Source organism: Triticum urartu, chromosome 7A, assembly GCF_056163025.1.
Source record: "Triticum urartu cultivar PI428250 chromosome 7A, HENAU_Tu73, whole genome shotgun sequence".
NCBI classification, from domain to species: Eukaryota; Viridiplantae; Streptophyta; class Magnoliopsida; order Poales; family Poaceae; genus Triticum; species Triticum urartu.
In genome coordinates this window covers 729552250-729571428 of record NC_141879.1, presented here as the reverse complement: position 1 = coordinate 729571428, position 19179 = coordinate 729552250, and positions in this window count along the sequence as shown.

Here is a 19179-nt window from a genome sequence, read left to right as displayed (position 1 = left end):
TGCTGCCACCGGGCGCGGCGGGTCGGCTGCGCCGCTTCCTGCAGCGGCTGGGCGGGGCGTCGCTGGGGCTTCAGTGGGAGCCGGAGCGCGGCAGGGCACGCTGGGCCGCGGTGGTGGCCACCACAGCGTCCGGCCTTCGGTGCCGGCGGTGGGTCGTGGCGGCCCGCCTGCTCCTAGGCCACCGGCGCCAGCAGCAACTCCGGATGGGGCCTCGTCGGCGCTTGCTTCAGCAGGGCGGGGCCGGGCGCAAGGTCCGAGGCCGCCGCCGCCTACACCGGCTATAGGTGCTGCTCCACCGCCGCACCTCATTACGCGGCCGCCGTAGAAGCGGCCTGGCCCGGTGCATGCACAGGCACCGCCGCCTCAGTCGGGAGCTGGAGGAGCGGGTGTGCCCCGGGGACCAGCCAATGGTGGAGCAAACGGACCGCCGCGGGGTCAATGGGGTGATGACGGACATGATGTTTATGGTGAAGGTATACACCGAGGTTCATCGTCCACAGGTGGTGGACGTGGACATGCTTGGCAAAGCGATGGCTCAGCGGACAAACCTTTTTATGCCCCCCCGGGAGGCTTTGTTGAAGGGGCATCAGGCCCTAACCACCGGCAGCATGTTGGCTACCGTGGTCATCATGGTCGAGGTGGCCGGTACCGGCAACGTCATCCTCACCAGCCGGCTGTCGTTGAGCAGACGGACACCACTGAGACGCCCAATCCTGCTCACACGGCGGATTTGTCAGATCACGCCATGGAGGTGGTCACAGAGCTAGCAACGGTTGTTGCCACAACGTCGGGGTCGGTTGATAATACAGACAAAGCAGAGTCAGATAAAGCATCCAAATGGGCTCGCAAGAAGGAGAAGATGCTTTGCTATCGTTGTGGTGAGAAGGGCCACTTTATTGCGGATTGCGTAAATGAGCTTTGTGATACTTGCGGCAAGCCGGCACATGGTACGGGGGAGTGTCCTATCTTGCGTGATCGGATGCCCACTATCTCTATTTATGGTGTGTATTGTGCTAAGCTGATGTTCTTTGAGTCCCCTAGTGCGCGAGAGATCCCAGAGGAGACTCCGTGCATGACTACTGGAATTGTGAAAGTGACCAAATGTGATGTATCCGGGTCTCAGATTGTGCAGAGGCTTAAGGAGCTAGTTCCAGGTGACTACCAGTGGGAGCTTGTCAGTATTGAGGGCAATATGTATAAGGTTGACTTCCCATCTGTTCAGGATTTGCAGAGACTTTTGAGTTTCGGGCTGTGCCATATGCCTGGCACAGAGTGTATTCTGGAGTTCCACGAGTGGAAGAAGGTTGAGCCAAAGGGCAAGCCTCTTACTCGGGTGTGGTTACGTTTCTCTGGAGCTCCCTCGAAGCCGATGCAGGACACAGAGGTGGTTGCTAGCTTGGGTATTTTGGTAGGGAAGACTGAGCGAGTGGATATGGCCTTTACCTGAGCTCACGGGGTGGCTCGTTTGCTGGTGAGTGTTCGGGATATAGAGTTTGTGCCTGATGTGGTTATGTGGACATATCGGGGCGAAATGTTCCCACTTGAGATTGAGTTTGAGGATGCCACGCTTTTCGCTGACGTCATCAATGGGACTGATACAGACATGCACGAGGGAGACGATGGATCTGCGGCCAAGGAGGCGCCCGGGGCTGATGCTGGACGTGAGATGTCCAACGGTTCGAGGCCAGCTCAGAAAACCGTGCACGAGACAGCATCCTCTCCCTCAGTGCCGATGAACACGCTGAGATTTGGGTCGTTTGAGCCATCTTCTGCACCTCCCAGACTTTGGAGTGACCGGGTGGAGGACGATGATGAGCTGGAGTATACGCTCCCTCCGCTGGTTTCTGCCGACGCTCAGGAGCTGGTGCTCCCGGTCACGGAGGTGGCTTGCTCTCGGGGAGACTCGGCCGTGGCCTCTCAGACGGCGATGGATGCGCCTCGGGGAGGGGGCTATGGTCAGGTCACTGCGGCTCCCTCCTCCCCTCAGGTCGCCTTGGTGGCCGCATAGACCGGGACGCCCAGCCAGATGGTCGGGATAGGTGGGGAGTTCGGGCAGGAGGCCCACATACTTCTCTCCCCCGGCGCGCTTGAGCCCGCCCTGACCGAGGCCTCTCCGACGGCGGTGGTTGAGCCTCTGGGAGGAGGCTATGGCCAGGTGGCGGCGGCTTCTTCTTCTCCTCAGGCCGCCTTGGTGGCCGCACCGACTGGGGCGCCTATGACGCCCCCCAGCCAGAGGGTTGGGACGGGTGGGGAGTTCGGGCAGGCGGCCCACAAACTCCTCTCCCCCGGCGCGCTTGAGCACCAAGGCGCCGCTTCAGGGCAGATATCGGCGAGACCTACCATCAGGGCACGAGGCCTTGATGTCTGTAGGCCCTCTCGACAGGACGTGATCGCATTCGGAGGGATTTCAGATCCAGTTTCTGAGGGCCAGCGGATGAGTCGCCGGCTCAAGGATTTTTCGGAGGTTGACGACATGCAGCAGAGGTGCACTATGCGGGCGGCCAAGCTTCGTGACATTGAAGTCACTACTAGTATGTCTGTTAACGTATCTAATTCAATTTTACATTATTCAGATGAGGAGATTATTCATAATGCAAACCAACTAGGAGTTTCACTGGGGAGTAATGATAGAGAGATATCTAATTCGGTCAATGATCTCCTAGATTTGGAGGCGGAACGTGCATTAGAGACTATTCGAAACCTAGCTGCGGTAAAACCCATGAACGATGCAGAGATTGATGCGTTAGGGGTTAGAGTGCTTGATAATCTTTGTGCGGATCTTGCACCATCAAATCCTCACTCCGAGGAAGAGGATGCAACCCTAGAGGAGGATATCGCTAGCCCCACTGTGCCCGGTTATGAGGACCGGATGGAGGATCCAAGTAGACCCAAACACACATGGAAGCGGAAGATTTATCCCACTTCTGCGGTTCGTCGGAGTGCTAGGATTCGGACTACCAAAAAATTTCATGATGAAAGATGAAAGGAATCTTTTGGAATAGCAGAGGTCTCAAAGACTTGGCTAAAAGAAGGTTTCTTGCTGAGGCAAGCATCGTTTAGATTTTATTGCTCTCTCAGAAACTGGTCGTGAAAACTTTGCGCCCCAGTTTCTTGCCTCTCTTGTGGGCGGTGTTGATTTTGATTGGCACTGCCTTCCTCCGCGAGGAAGATCGGGTGGGATCTTGCTCGGTGTGAGATGCGACTCCCTATAAGTCCGCAGCGTAGTGATGGGTGACTTTGCGGTCAAGTTTCAAGTTAGGTCTAAAACTGATGGTTTCAACTGGGCTTTGGTGGCGGTATATGGTGCCGCACAGCCTGAGCTAAAACCGGAGTTTTTGGCGGACCTTGTTCGAATCTGTGGGTCTGAGCAGCTTCCAATGTTGGTTGGGGATGACTTCAATATCATTAGAAGGAGAGAGGAGAAGAACAACGATAATTTTGACGGCAGGTGGTCGTTTATGTTCAATACCATTATTGAAAGTTTGGATCTGAGGGACATAGAACTTTCTGGTAGAAAGTTTACCTGGGCTAATGCTATGCCAAACCCGACGTATGAAAAACTTGATCGAGTTCTCGCGAGCGTTGAGTGGGAACAGAAGTACCCTCTCGTAACGGTACAAGCCCTCTCGCGTGGAATATCCGATCACACTCCTTTGTTTCCGGACTCGGGAGAGCCGAATCACATGGGAAACAAAAATACCTTTTCTTTCGAGATGGCCTGGTTTGAGCGTGAAGGTTTCTTGGACCTGATTGCCAGGGAATGGGTTAAGGGTGCAGGAGGTAGGACTTCGGTCGAGCGTTGGCAGAATAAGATTAGGCATTTGAGAAGTTTCTTGAGGGGATGGGCTAAACACCTTAGTGGGGTGTATAAAATTGAAAAGGACAGGCTCCTTTCTCTTATTCAGGCCCTTGACATACAGGCTGAGTCCACGATGTTGCAGCCAGCCGAGCTCCAGGTTAAAACCGAGGCGGAGAAGAGGCTGAAAGAGCTTCTCCGCGAAGAAGAATTGAAGTGGGCATTACGGGCTAAGGTCCGCAAAGTTGTCCAGGGGGACGCGAATACCCAATTCTTTCACTTAATTGCTAATGGCAAACATAGAAAGAAGAGAATCTTTCAGCTTGAGCAAGACGAAGGCACCATTTTAGGACAGGACAACCTAAAAACCTATATAATCGAATATTACAAGCAGTTATTTGGACCTCCCGAGGATAGCTATGTGTCCCTCGATGAGTCCAGGATTGAGGATGTACCTCAATTATCGGCTGCCGATAATGATATTTTGGTTGCCCCGTTTTCAGAGAAGGAGGTGTTTGATGCTATTGCACAGATGAAAAATAATAAGGCTCCGGACCAGATGGTTTCCCGGCTGAGTTTTAGAAAAAGTGCTGGCACATTATTAAGGGGGATTTGTTACCTATGCTCCATGATCTGTTCTCTGGACAGCTTCATTTATTTCACTTGAATTTTGGAACTATCACATTGCTTCCTAAGAAAACAGATGCTGTGAGAATAGAGCAGTTCAGGCTGATCTGCCTTCTTAATGTTAGTTTCAAAATCTTCACCAAGGTCGGGACTAATAGGCTTACACAGATTGCGCATTCTGTGGTGCAACAGTCCCAAACTGCTTTCATGCCGGATAGAAACATCCTCGAAGGGGTGGTTGTCCTTCATGAAACGCTCCATGAAATCCATTCTAAAAAACTTGATGGAGTGATTTTTAAGGTGGATTTCGAGAAAGCGTACGATAAAGTCAAATGGCCATTCCTTCAACAGGCATTGCGTATGAAAGGTTTCGATGAAGCCTGGCGCCACCAGGTTAAATCGTTTACGCAAAAAGGTAGTGTTGGAATTAAGGTGAATGACGATATTGGTCATTATTTCCAGACACATAAAGGCCTAAGACAAGGAGATCCGATGTCGCCTATCCTGTTTAACATCGTGGTGGATATGTTAGCACTTTTGATAGGAAGGGCTAAGGAGAATGGTCAAGTAGGTGGCTTAGTACCTCATCTTGTTGATGGAGGTGTATCCATTCTTCAGTACGCTGATGATACAATCATCTTTATGGAGCATGATTTGGCCAAGGCAAGAAATATGAAGCTGGTGTTATGCCTTTTCGAACAATTGACCGGGCTTAAGATTAACTTTCACAAGAGTGAGTTGTTCTGCTTTGTTAGAGCCAAGGAAGAACAAGATGCTTATCGGCAATTGTTTGGGTGTGATTTGGGGGCGTTACCTTTTTCTTACCTAGGGATACCAATCCACCACCGCAAGCTGACAAATCGAGAATGGAAGTGCATCGAAGATAGATTTGAAAAGAAACTGAGTTGCTGGAAGGGCAAGCTCATGTCATACGGAGGCCGACTAATTTTGATTAATTCGGTGCTCACGAGTATGCCTATGTTTCTTCTATCGTTCTTTGAAGTCCCAGTTGGGGTTAGGAAAAGACTGGACTTTTATCGATCGCGTTTCTTCTGGCAGGGTGATGAGCTAAAAAGAAAGTACCGGCTAGCTAAATGGGATATCATCTGTAAACCGAAAGACCAAGTGGGGCTTGGTATTGAAAATCTCGAAGTCAAGAACAGATGCCTTCTTAGTAAGTGGCTGTGAAAGTTGTCCCAAGAGACTGATGCCACGTGGGCACAAATACTGCGTAACAAGTATCTTCAGACCAAAACTTTGTCACAAGTGACAGTTAGGTCGACTGACTCGCCTTTCTGGAAAGGACTCATGAAAGTCAAACAATCACTGTTTAATAGGGCAAAGTTCATTATTGGCAACGGTACTAGTACACGGTTCTGGGAGGATACTTGGCTCGGAGAGACACCCTTGGCCATTCAATACCCGTCTTTATATCGTATTGTTCAACGTCGTGAGGTTTTCGTTGCAACGATATTTCAATCTATCCCCCTTAATATTCAGTTTAGACGGTCGCTAGCGGGCAATCGTTAGGAAGAATGGCTCCGTCTAGTTAGGAGGCTGATGGAGGTTCAGCTTTCCCAGCAACCAGATGAATTACGCTGGAAGCTAACTAGGTCTGGAGTATTCACAGTTAAATCAATGTATATTGATGTTATCAACTCGAGTTTCATTCCTACCTCCAAGCATGTTTGGGCTGTCAAAATTCCTTTGAAAATAAAAGTGTTCATGTGGTTTGTCCACAAACAAGTCATTTTAACTAAGGACAACCTGACAAAGCGTAATTGGACAGGATCTACTAGGTGTAGTTTCTGTGATCGGGATGAGACAATTAAACACCTGTTTTTTGATTGCCCGCTGGTCAAAGTTCTTTGGCGTACCGTCCACATTGGTTTCAATATTACTCCACCGAATTCTGTTAACATGTTATTTGAGACATGGCTTAATGGGATTCAGCCTGATGTAGCAAAACATATTCGTGTGGGAGTATGCGCTTTGCTCTGAACTATCTGGAATTGCAGAAATGATTTGGTTTTTAACAGAATATCACGATTTGATTTTGTGCAGGTTATCTTCCGAGCCACGGCATTAATCCGTTCGTGGTCGCTACTCACTCAGATGGACGCCAGGGAGCATTTGGTTACTGGGTCTATCCGCTGGGAGATGGTAGCTCGGGATATCTTCAACCGCTTTGGATGACGGTCATGTAATAGGATAGGCAATTAGTTTACCTATCTTGCTTTAGCCGGCCGGTTATGGCGTCCCTGTCTTGGCTAGTTTGTTTTCCTAGCATTTTTGGCTCTGAGTGAGCGTTTGTTTCTGTTGGAGACTTTCAAACCTTGTTACAACAACAACTTTTTATTTATAATAAGTTGGCCGTATGCATCGTTCTGATGCAGAGGCCAGGGTGCCCCCCCTTTTCGAAAAAAAAGTGGGTCGAGTCAACTGCCCCTACCTCAAAATATTGAAACTACAACATCCTTTTCTCATTACCAATTTTCAGAGATAACAAAAAAGAAAGCAACTGACCCTAACTATAAATTAATTACTTAGAGTGACCTAGCTAATCTTTTAGGCATTTGACATCACAACTAGCTAACAATCTCACTAGGTGGGTCAATAATACAACAACAAATTATGATCACGTCAATTACCTCAGAGATAGCGAAAAGGGAGCCCGAACTGATCTTTTTATTAATTACGTAGAGAACTTGCTAAGGATGTAGATGCATTCGACAATATAGCTAGCCAGCATGGTGATGGATGTGAACGTGTGGTGGCGATGCTGGAGGATGTGCTAGTGGCACATGGGACGGGGGCACTCGTAGTGAGGCAGCCGAGGAGAAGGTACCGTGAAGTGCCACGGAGATGTTCTGGTGGGGGGCGGGGGCGGGGGGGGGGGGGGGGGGGGGTGGGAATGGGAGGGGACAAGAAAGAGGTTGCCTATTGGGTCGAAATGTGGACGGGTTTGGGCGAGTACTTCACTGACAGGCCATTATGTCCTGTTAACAATAACAACATACACTCAGTGGTGGTGACGATATCATAGGTGATGGGTATGATTTTATGCCTGCCAATGATGAAATTTTCATCAAACTTTACACTAACAACTTTATTTTGTTCAACCACTTTGACTGTGTCTCTTAGTTGAATCTGATCATAGATGACCGTTTTCTAATTTTGTAGTAGTGATTCTACGGCCAAGCCAATGTTCGATCGGTAGCACATGTCTGAAGTCCATCCAACACCTATGGATGGCCGTCTAAATGGACGCAAAAGCTTTGCCTTCTCTGGTTAATTAAGAAGAGTTGTACAGAATTACACACCAATTCCCAAAAGAACTACTCTCGTGACATGAATGAACTCAAATGTTTAGCACCCGCCGCAACCCACAGATTTGCCTGGTCTCTAATCTTACGTGTAATTACATGTGGCATGGAAAAAGATGGAAGCATTCACATTATCGAGTTGCTCCTTGTATGCCGAGAACGCGGAGTAGGTGCGTGAACCTGTCCCATTGCAAACTATGTGTCCACTGCGTCCTCACTAAGATGGATGTCCTGAAGATGCATCCAAAGGCCGTAGAAATCCATGAGGTTCTGCAAAGTGAGACCCGGGCTGAAGAAGTTGATGTTGCTGTCTAGTATCAGTACGTGTGACCCTAAAATTTCTCAACGACAATGAGCTGGAAGAATCCGCACGCACACGCGGATGCCGTTCGTCGCTTTCTTCTGTCTTGAAGGATGGTTGCAAACTGCAGCTATCAACTAGTAGTACGTACTCCTCCTTGCTGGTTCACCAATGCAATAATACGTGATCCAAACCGACTACTAGCCAGAAAATATGATCATTTGCTGATGTAGTCCTCGCAAATTGCAAATAGACAAAACAAACAACCATATCGGAAATACTCCCGTTGCATGTCAGACAGAGAACTCAGAAGCTTCCGGCGAGCTCTCGTAGCCGGTGAGCTAGCTCCGAAAGCGACAAGTGTCCGGACGGCAAGTACATGGAACCTTCACCTGCTTCTTGCCCAAAGTGGCCAAGTTGCAGCACCACCGGAGTCACAGAGCACCCGGTCTAAACTCCCAATTGGGCAATGATCAAGATCTTAAAATACCAGCCCGTATCTATCTTGTTTTACGCAGCTGATGAGATGATGCCTTGTCACTGTCCATTGGGGTGGCTACCTAGTATATGCAGCTACTGCTTGCTTCTTTAAGCTATGGTCGGCAAAAACAAGCATATCTCGCCGGCTCAGAGAACTCAGGCGGCCGGGGCAATCAGACACGCCGCCCCGGAGTCAGACACCAGGTTTCTTAACTCGTCAGGTATCGACATTCGTATCTAATTAGGGTTTTGTTTTATGAAAATGACATCGACTTTGGAGGGTTGTTTCTTTTTTTGCCGAGAAAGTCAGGAGCTCTGTTGTGCAACACAGACAAACGTATGTACGTAACGACAGACATGCGTGATGGTCCAGGATCAGAACAAACATTATGCTGGGCACATACAATACGCGTGCGGACGACGACGACGACGTTGAAGTTAGAGTTTAGCCGAAAATACTCTATCTAGTAGGTAGTGGTCACAAAAGGGACAGACACATGAGAGCATAATCTGTTGTTCAGACAGGGCATTTCTCCGCATGCAGTCTGTTACATCAACCTTTGGAGTGTAGGAAGATTCATATAACAGCTTTTGCTTCAAATTGTTTTCGTCACTTAGTCGTCAACAACTCCTAGATTGTAGTGTAGGGGCTCGCTAGGGAGTACAAGAAATGGTCTATCAACTTCACAGCTAATAGATCTATTGATCGATCATGCGCATGGCCCATCGGGACCGTCTACATCAAGCAAAACGCGCGATGCGGGACACCTAGCAGCCGGAACATAATTGACATGCCAAAATAGGGTAGTTGATTAGTCAAGCTGAATAATTCTGGGGTCTGATGAGTGACAAACATGCACGCAAGAATGACTCTTCGAATGAGAGAAAGGACCAGATAGTATTAGCTTAGAAGGACCATGTACTGGCTTCATTAGAAGGACCATACACCTAAGGACAAGGCGCCCTACCTAGCTAGAAATTAAGTACAGTTCACCTGCAACATCGATCTAACCCACATGCCATCTGAGATCAATAACACAGTTCTGCTATTCCCCGGACAAAAAAAGAGCTGGAGACGACACGGTCGGCTGTGCCCCCCCCCCCCTCCCCCCAGAGACGAATGGGGTTTAGAGGAGTGGTTGTGTGGGAGGGTCGACCAGGGGCATAGTAAGAATGGAAATTGAACGATGGAAGAAAAAAAATAGACGGCTGATTGTTAGGTGCTCCCTTAATCACAACATACATGAATGTGATTCCAGCAAGAAGATAATCTCAATCAATAAACCCCCTCAAATTTAAGGCAATAGCCTGTCTTTCTCAAGTGAGATCGATATTCGACAGCTTAAAATATTTGTACACATGCCATTGTGTCTGCCTACATGCAAAGCTACCACACAAATTGTCGTCGCCGGTTGCGCTGCCGACATCACTACCATTGTCGGATATCCGGTCGCATCATCTTGTGTGCGTCCATCCATCATCCGTATGCCATCAATAATTGATACATGTGTGCTAGAGTGGTTGATCTCACATATATGTAGCAAGATAGATCATGCACGTTCCCGTCGGGACCGTACGTGCGTCTGCATCAAGCTAGCAGATGGTACTGTGGCACACCTCTTAGCTTGCCAATTAGGAAGATTAGCTACCCTCAATTGATTGTGTACCAACATTGCCTGCTGCACCATTAGTGTTTGCATGTTGCAGCGACTGATACCCACCAGTGCATGGTGCGTCGATCACCAATGTTGCAGGGCACTGATGTTGCATGTTGCACCACCCATAATGCGCACTTGATCTAACGACATGGGTTGTGCATTTCCTTTTGTCATGATATGGCATCAATTTTGGTACATCTATTATTCTGAGGTTAAAACCGCTGTCCTGCATCTTTCATGCTCTTGAATTCTTGTTCAATAATTAGCCTGAAAGTTAAAGCCAATATTATGTGCTAGTAGTTAGCTCTCATGATCTTTTTACATTGGGAGGGTTTAGCATGCATGTCGACTGCCTGCAGATTAACGTCTTGCTAACGAGTGGAGGCTTGCCTTTTATGATTTCAGTAAAAAGAAGGTTGGAACCGTATGTTAGATTCAGTTCAAAGTGTGCACATCTTATTTAAGTAACTAGATTCGCTCGGTTGCCCGCTTGCGCATGCGGACTATCTGATGGAGTTGATTGACTTGGTGACCATCATCTCCCCTACTGCCCTGGACCCACTTTGGCAAGACTCCATCTCCTGTATCTAGACCCCGAGCGCAGAATATTATTTGAGCTTCGACTATGTGGCACAATTCTTTGGGTCCCACTTCAAGTTCACTTCTAGAAAGATTTTGGAGTCTCATGCCGAGCCGAAGTGCAAATTATTCTCATGGCTCTGAAACCACAATAGGATTTTGATCCACGAGATGAAATGGTTAAAAAAAGAGAGGAAACCTCTTCCAAAACCCTTGTCTTTTAGTACTTTCTCATTCTGAAATCACCCCACTCTCGATGGAGGCAGCCTTCACAATTCACACCCCGCGCGACATCGGCGACTGCTTCGAGCATATGCAGACCTTGACGTAAATGCTGAGATGGCGTCCCAACCACTGTCACTGGTCATCACAGTCTCCTTCACTTTCTCCTTGTTGACGATGAGATTTTTCGAAAAAGGAGGATAACCTCCTGCCTTTGCATTGAGCAATGCACACAACCATATACTATTTATTATTCAAACAACCGAACAACATTGAACCGAAAAAAGAACAAAAAATAAAACTCGAGGTCGCATGCCTTGCGACAGTCCACCAGACAACTAGTATCCTATGATAAAAGACAAACTCCAAACGAAAATACACACCTACGCTAGAACCACCATACAACACCTGTCGACAATAGGTATGACTTGATGCCCCACATGAGACGTCATGCATAGCACCCGCTGGTGACTGCACCTACCGGAAACAGGAATGTCTTGACGGTTCCGAAAGAGACACATGTGTCACCTGTCAAGCCACATAGAACCCAATCTGTCAGTGAAAGGGGCATTCCATACCTCCTCTAGCCTCAAAGAAGTTGTCACCACCTCAAGATCCAGCTTATGCGTTGTCTCGACAACCATGGATGTCGCCCTCATCGAAGATGCAGGGCCGCCGCCCCAAGCACCAGAGCTCCTATGCTGCCAAAGATGATGTCGCAGCGAGTCGAACACACAATGAAGACAGTGGCATCTGGGTCCGGCAAACCGTCCACTAGGCCCCCGTGCAACCATCAGGTCAGAGACCGCATGGCCGCTGCCACCTCGCGTCTACCGCATGCCACATACCTGATCCAGGACGCTGCCATGGGCAGCACGCACACGCATGCCTCGAGATCCACCTGCCTCCACAGTAGCCAGCGCCCGCATGTTGCCCGCCAGTGCCAGCCCGCCGCGACGCCAAACTCTCTCCTCTGCCGAGCACCCCATCGCCCGAACCTCGCGACAGAAAACGAAGGGCCCGCCGGCGCCGATGTCGCCTGCGGGCGGCAGCGAGGTGCAGGGAGGAGCAGGTTGCCTGGCGGCTAGGGTCCACCCGGGTCGGCCGTTGGGGAGGCGACACGGGTGTCCAGATGCAATCTCACGGTCAACGATGTACTGGTGTTGCTTCAGAGCATGTGGCAGTTCCGGTTTGAGCATTATGTTCCCTTTCTCATACTCCACTTTTTTTGTGTGAACGATTTGAGCATGTGTGAAGGTAGATCATCACAATCCTCTTGACACACAGTGTCAATTTCATCAGGCCCGCTTACCGAAAGTCCCAGTTGGGCTAGCATATGGCTTGCATTATTACTATTTCTACTCACATAAAATAACATATACTCTTGGTCTTGAGACAGGAGCCTCTTCACCTCACCAATCAGGGCTGCAACAAGTGAGCGATTCAAGCCTTTCTCCTTGATCATGTTGGCTGTGACAAAGACAATCCGTCTCAAGGATGAAGGGTTCTTTGCTCCACTCGAGGGTTAGGGTGTGCGATTCCCTCCATGCACGCAGCCACTTCCGCCTCTAGCGGACTCGCAAAGGATGTGAGGAACCTGCAAGAGAAGAAGATGATTGCACCACTATGGTCTCGGAGCGCACCGCCTGTGCCGTCCTCCTCTCGCCACACGCCATCGATATTGGGCTTATTCTAGCCTGCTGGTGGCTTCATCCACCGCTCCGGCGGTCTAGTACATGAAGCCGGCATGACATGTACCTTAGTATTACTCCTAGTCGCCTGGTGAAAACGAGAACAATATCCATTTCAAAAACAATTCTAACAGATTCCTTAGTTCGGACCAACGAAGTAATGTCACTCGACTATTATCAACTTGACTACAATCTTTTTCTATTGGTAAGGATTGCAGTAGAGCACCTTCTACTTCTAATAGGTCATGAACTGTAGATAGAGAAGAATCATTACGACGGAAACCCCTAAGGAAGAGCTTTATGAGGCTTCTCGTAATTCTGAGGGAAACCCCAAGGAAGCGCTTTTCAGACAACTTATAAAAATAGCAAACGCGTTAACTCTACGCCGTACTACAAGATATCATACTAGTACATCTAGCGATGCCAGCGCATGGACGCAGACGCAGGCATGCACGGCCGTTGCCTTGCATCTTTCATTATGGATCGTGCGGTCACATGTTTCGCGCAAGACGCCACTGCATGTGTCCGCGCGCGTTCCTGTCCGCCGGTGGCCGTCACAGAGATCGCCGGATCTCCGGGCGAGCATCGTCTCGATCGCGTGCGTCCATCCATCCATCGACATCCTCGTACGCCAAGTTGGTGTATGGGTGGTTGGTATAGGCGTATAGCTGCCTAATGACAAGATGCAGATCTGACTGCATCTAATTGTATGCTATCCAAATTAATATTGTCCGAGATGATTCCAGCTGAAAGAAAGCAAATTACATCCATGGACGTAGCTCTCATACTCGATCGAGATCCGATCAGTCGGTTCGCTTGCTTGCTAATCTAGCTCTACCATTCCGCTCGTTTCAAACATGCATGCCATATTGCCATGTACCGTGTCTGCAGGTATACGTGCAAATTGAGGTGCCGCTGATCGACCCGCCTCGTAGCCGTCGCCGTCGCCGTCGCCGGTTGCGCGGGCGGCATCGTTCCTAGGACATCGCCGGACCTCCGGTCGCATCGACATCCGTCCATCCATCGTCAGTACGTACGCTGGCAATAGTTGGCCCATGTGCGGTTAGTATATAATGGATCTCATATAGCTAGATCGCCATCACCGTAAGCAGATGGCACACCCACCCACCGGGGCCTTTGCGCGTGCTATCTTTTTGGCTTTCAATCTTTAATCTTTCAGATCTTTTAAACTAAAAGTTCAAATAAAGTTTTGTTTTCATATTACCGTTTCTCGTGATGAGTGTTTTGAAATAAGGTCCAGTTCAAATACATTTCGATGTATTTTAGAAAATACTACTGCGAACGGCAAAATCACAACTTTGGTATCTGCGACTCACAAAAAAAGTCCTAAAGTTTCAACTCTGAAACTTGATACGAGCGACCGTGAAAATCATAAATTTCAAAGAGTCAAACTTAAAATTTACTATGTCCTCGTGCTGGATCCAACTACTCTGTGGATTGCGAGGCAATCAGACGGCCGAGTGTTAGCAACCCTGGCACCAGTGGGCCACCGTCCCAGCCAACTACTGGTCCTGACAATATGGAAGCCCAAGGCCCGGTGAGAAGAACCCGAAGGCCCAACCAGAGAGTGATGGGCGGCCCGTGGGTAAACGCAGCCCGAGCATATCAGGAAGCGAGGGGTGAGGAGACAGGGGCATCGAAGGTCGATCAGAACGGCGGCGGCGGCTACATAGAACCCTAATTCCCCTTTACCCTTGTCTCAAATTCAGCACAGTTGTGCTTGTAAGGAGTGAATTCTTGTATCCATTCACCATATGATCGTGAGACTAGCGTGCCGTTAACACTTGGTACTCAGAGCCAGGCGCCCAATTTCGCTTCCGTCCTGGCGGCGTCCATCATCGAGACGCGGCAGCAGCGAGCAGAGAGGATGCAGAAGGACTTGGAACCCGTCACCAAGGGTGACCTCAAGGTATTCTTCAAGGAATTGCGAGCGGAGTGGAGGGAGGACATCAAGTCCTCAATCGCCGCCGAGTTCTCCTCCTGGAAGCCCGCGATCGACTCCCAGATCACCGATATGCAGGAGGCGGTCGATCTGCTCAAGAAGCAGCATACCGGCGGCAAGAGCTCCGACATCTGGGAGGCGTCAGCGACAGATCACCTCGATCTGTCGGCGCGGAAGAGCAATTCGTCTTCAGACGGACCTCCGGCGCGCGAATCTCCTCGGGCTGATGGCCACGGCACCGCTCCTTCTCCACGGACGGCGGTCGACGGGCTTTCCATCACCCCGTCGGCCCCTCCGGCCAACGATACGGTCGATCTCCCACTTCAGTTACCGTCTGCAGCCCCTGTTCAGTTACCTGTTGTAGCCCCTACCGTGTCTCTGACGGGAGGTTCAGGAAATTTTGCCCAATTTCTTGCTTCCAATGCTCCCAGTCCACCATCTATGCCGTTTCCTTTGTTCGATGGTGAGAATCCACTGCTGTGGAAGGATCTTTGTGAGCAATATTTTGCCATATATGGGATTCCAGAGTCCGTTTGGGTCCAAATGGCTACCTTAAATTTTTCCTCTACTACAGCTGTTTGGTTACAGTCAGTTAGAAAGAAAGTCTTAGGCCTGAATTGGGAGGGCTTCTGTAATGTTTTGGCAACCCGTTTCGGTCGCGATCGCCATCAGCTGTTGATCCGGCACTTTTTTTTTGCAATTAAGCAGTCTAGTACAGTACAGGATTACATTGAGAGATTTGAACATTTGATGAATCAACTGCTGTCTTATTCTGACGAAATTCATCCGTTCTATTTTTTGACACGCTTCATTGGTGGACTGCGGGCGGATTTGAGAGCTGCGGTCATGGTCCAGCGGCCCTCTGATTTGGACACGGCGTGTGCTCTCGCCCGGAGTGCGACCAGAGCACATCCGTTCACCGGAGCCAGTGTACCGAACGGCGGCACGCCTTCCTCTACAGAAGAAATGTTCCCACGCATGAAGCCCAGGGTGCGAAACAAACTAGCCCTATATTTCGCTTCACATGAGATAGAAGGTTCTCTTGCTTGAAGTTTTTCATGCGCGGACCCATTTTTCGCGCGTTGATCACTTGCTCGATGTCGCTCAATTCGCTATATTTTCTTTCTGTTTTATTTTCTTTTTTGGTTTGGTTTCTGTTTTATTTATGGTTTTCTTCGTTTCTTTACCAGTTTTCCTTGATATTTTTTTTCTTTATTGTGCTTCATTTTTCTTTGTTTCTTCACCAGTTTTCTTCATTTTCCTTTGCCTTTTTTTTCATTGTTTTGTTCTTCTTTTTCTTCGGGTATCTTTTTGTTTCTTTTTATTTTTTCACCGCTTTTCTTTATTTTCTTTGTTTCTTTCTTCGTTTTCACTGTTTGCAATTCTTTTTGCGGTGATTTTCTGTGGGTTTTTTCTTTTTTATTAATTTACTGTGTCTAATTTTTTTGTTGGTTTTGTACCTTTTCTCTTTGTTTATGTGCTTTCATGTTTACAATGTATTTTTCAAATGTTAAACGTATACAAAAAAAGTTCTTGTTATATATAAAAAATGTAAAACATACATTAAATAAAAGTAGACACCAAAAACCATACTTTTCAAACAATGAAACATGTGTATAAAAATCTTTCTGATATATATGAAAAATGTAGATTATGTCGGATATTTTAATTGCCATTAAAAAGTTCAACAAATTATCAACATTTTTCATACATGTTTAACATTTATAAAACATATCATCATGTTTTATAAAATGTTTAACATTTTTTCAAGACATGCTAAGTATTATTTTCTTATATATTATATATAATTTTTATACATTTTTCATATACATGGGAAATATTTTTTAAGCACATTTGACATTATTCGAATTCTTGATTAACATTTTTCAAAAGCTTCATTAACACATTTTTATATAAATGATAATATTTTTTAATAGACGTTGTATATGTATACATTTTTTGTATACATGGAAAACATGTTTTTCTATACCCATTTAACATTTCTTAAGTGTTTGATTAAAAAAATGCTTGATTTACATTTTTTCAATACATGATCAATTTTTTCATACACATTGTATATTTTTGTATACATGAGAAACATTTTTCAGATGTTGGATTAACAGTTTTCAAATGATTTATGTAAAGTACTTTTTGTAATACATTCAAAATATTTGGAAAATAACCCATATTAAAAATAGAAAAAAAATAATTTTGTGGCAAGTCCATCTCACAATCGATTTCAGGCGAGGCTGCATCTTACGCCAAGCGAGAGATAGCAGAGCCTGCCGTCTCTTGCGAGGCGGAAAGCCGGCCCGCCTACATGGCGTGGATGGTGGGCTGGCCTGGTTGGACGTGGCCTGCCATGCAGACATCACTGAATTTTTTATTTATATATAAAAATAAATGGATATATTTTAAAAACACAAATAATTATGAAATTATACAAAAGCAAAAAATTTGAACATAGTATAAACAACTTATTTGCACAGTATTAAAATGTTGATTACTTACAAAAAATGTTCGTGGCAATGAAGAAATGTTCGCATGTTTCTAAGAAATTTATCCGTTTAAAAATATTATACAATGTAAAGAAATGTTTGTATAATAAAGAAAATTTTTCTGCCATTAGAAAAATGTACATCACATTTGATGGAAATATTCCACGTTCCACAAAAATGTTGAAGACATTTAAAAAAATGAAAAATGTGAAAAGGTGTACTTGGATGTTTAAAAAATGTTCATTTACATTTAAAAAAATAACGTGACATTTTAAAGAAATATTTGTAAGTTTCCAAGAACTGTCTGTGCAATTCTTGGAAATGTTGATGCAATGTAAAAAATTGTTCACGTATTTTTAGAAAAACAATTATTGCCATTTAAAAAATGTACGATGTGTATTTAGAAAAATGTTTGCATGTATCTCTACTACTATAGTACAAGAAACTTTAAACTTGTTTTAGCCACCCGTTGTAACGTAGAGCCGTAGAGGCAATTACTAGCCGTTGATTTCATGGACAGAATGAATCGCTACTGTTTATCATAGCCAACTGAACAGATCCGACGGCTGCTATTTTCGGGATTCACTCGATGTAGTCGCCTGCCAAAACAAGGTCGGCGGGATTTTTCTGGAGGCAACGTTACGTGATGGTGATGAGAAAAGTCCTCACTCAAGAATTATGATCTTCTTTGGCTTGTTTCTGAAGTATCCATTCATGCAAGAAAAAGATTTTAATTGCAGATTGACCAAGACACCACGTGCATCTACTAGTTCAAAAAAGTATTCAAAATATATATTTTAAAAAATACATCAATTATTTAAAAATGTTCAAAATGTATCAAAAATTGTTTTACGTGTGCACTAAAAATGTACATTGTGTATTTACATAAAGTAGACATGTGTCACAAAAAGGAAACCAATTAAAACTTACAAAGAAACAAAAAGAAAAGCAAAGCAAAACGAGGAATACAAAGAAAACCAAGGAAGAAATAAAAAGAACCAAAACTATAACGAAGAAATAAAAACCAGAGAAAACCACTGAAAAAACAAGAAACGAAGTATAACGAAGGAAAAAGGCAAAAACCGAAGGGAACCAATGAAAAAACAAAGAAAGGCCAAAGGAAAAAACAAAAGAAAAAGAAAAAAGAAAAAGAAAGAAAAAGATGAAGAAAACCGGAGCTAGCGAGCGAACCTACAATGAAGTACGAGCGATTGCACTGATGGACCAACCCGATTCACTCGCCCATAGGCGATTCCTAATAGAAATCTGTATAGGCGAGACATAGCCTTGACGTCTTTCGTGCCTCTTTGCATCTGTCATTGAGTTGTGCCTGACTGGGTAAATACATGGCAAAAACCATGTTCTGCATGTAGTTTGGTAGGTTGCATATAAGTTGGCTACATTAGGAAGCAATTTTCCCTTGGCATTTGGTGGCATGCGTTGGCTAGACTAATGCACAACACTGGAGCCGACTAAGAGTTAGCCGTTAAACATGACACATGGAGTTATATTAGATGAGATTAGTATAACTACTCTATTTGTCTAGGCCAGTCGAAATAAAAAATGTACAACATGAAAGTTCCATGGAATAACGAGATGAAACTAGTGGTTAAAGAAAATTTTAAACGGTCAAGTGTGTGTGTGTGATGGATTTGCCGAATTTCATCTAAACCATCACATAAACACCTCAGTACATTACAATAGGAAGACCTAGCTAAGCATGTAGACATTTGACATCACAACCAGTTAACAACCTCGTGAACGAACCTATAGTTAGATGGTTAGAAGGACAGTGGTATCTCCTGCCCACTAGATTTCAAGTCTCAGACTTGACACTGGTGCTCGCATTTTTTTGAATTTATTCCAGGCCTTCCGGCGACATGTGTTATGTGGGAGGAGACGTCCCCATCGACTATGAAGGCGGCTGTGGCAACTTCGTCAATCTCAAGATGATGTGCCGGCTCAGTATCTCGGAGGTGCTCATAGAGGGTAGGGTGTGCGTGCGTGCGTTCATAGGGATGAGTGTATGTACGTATGT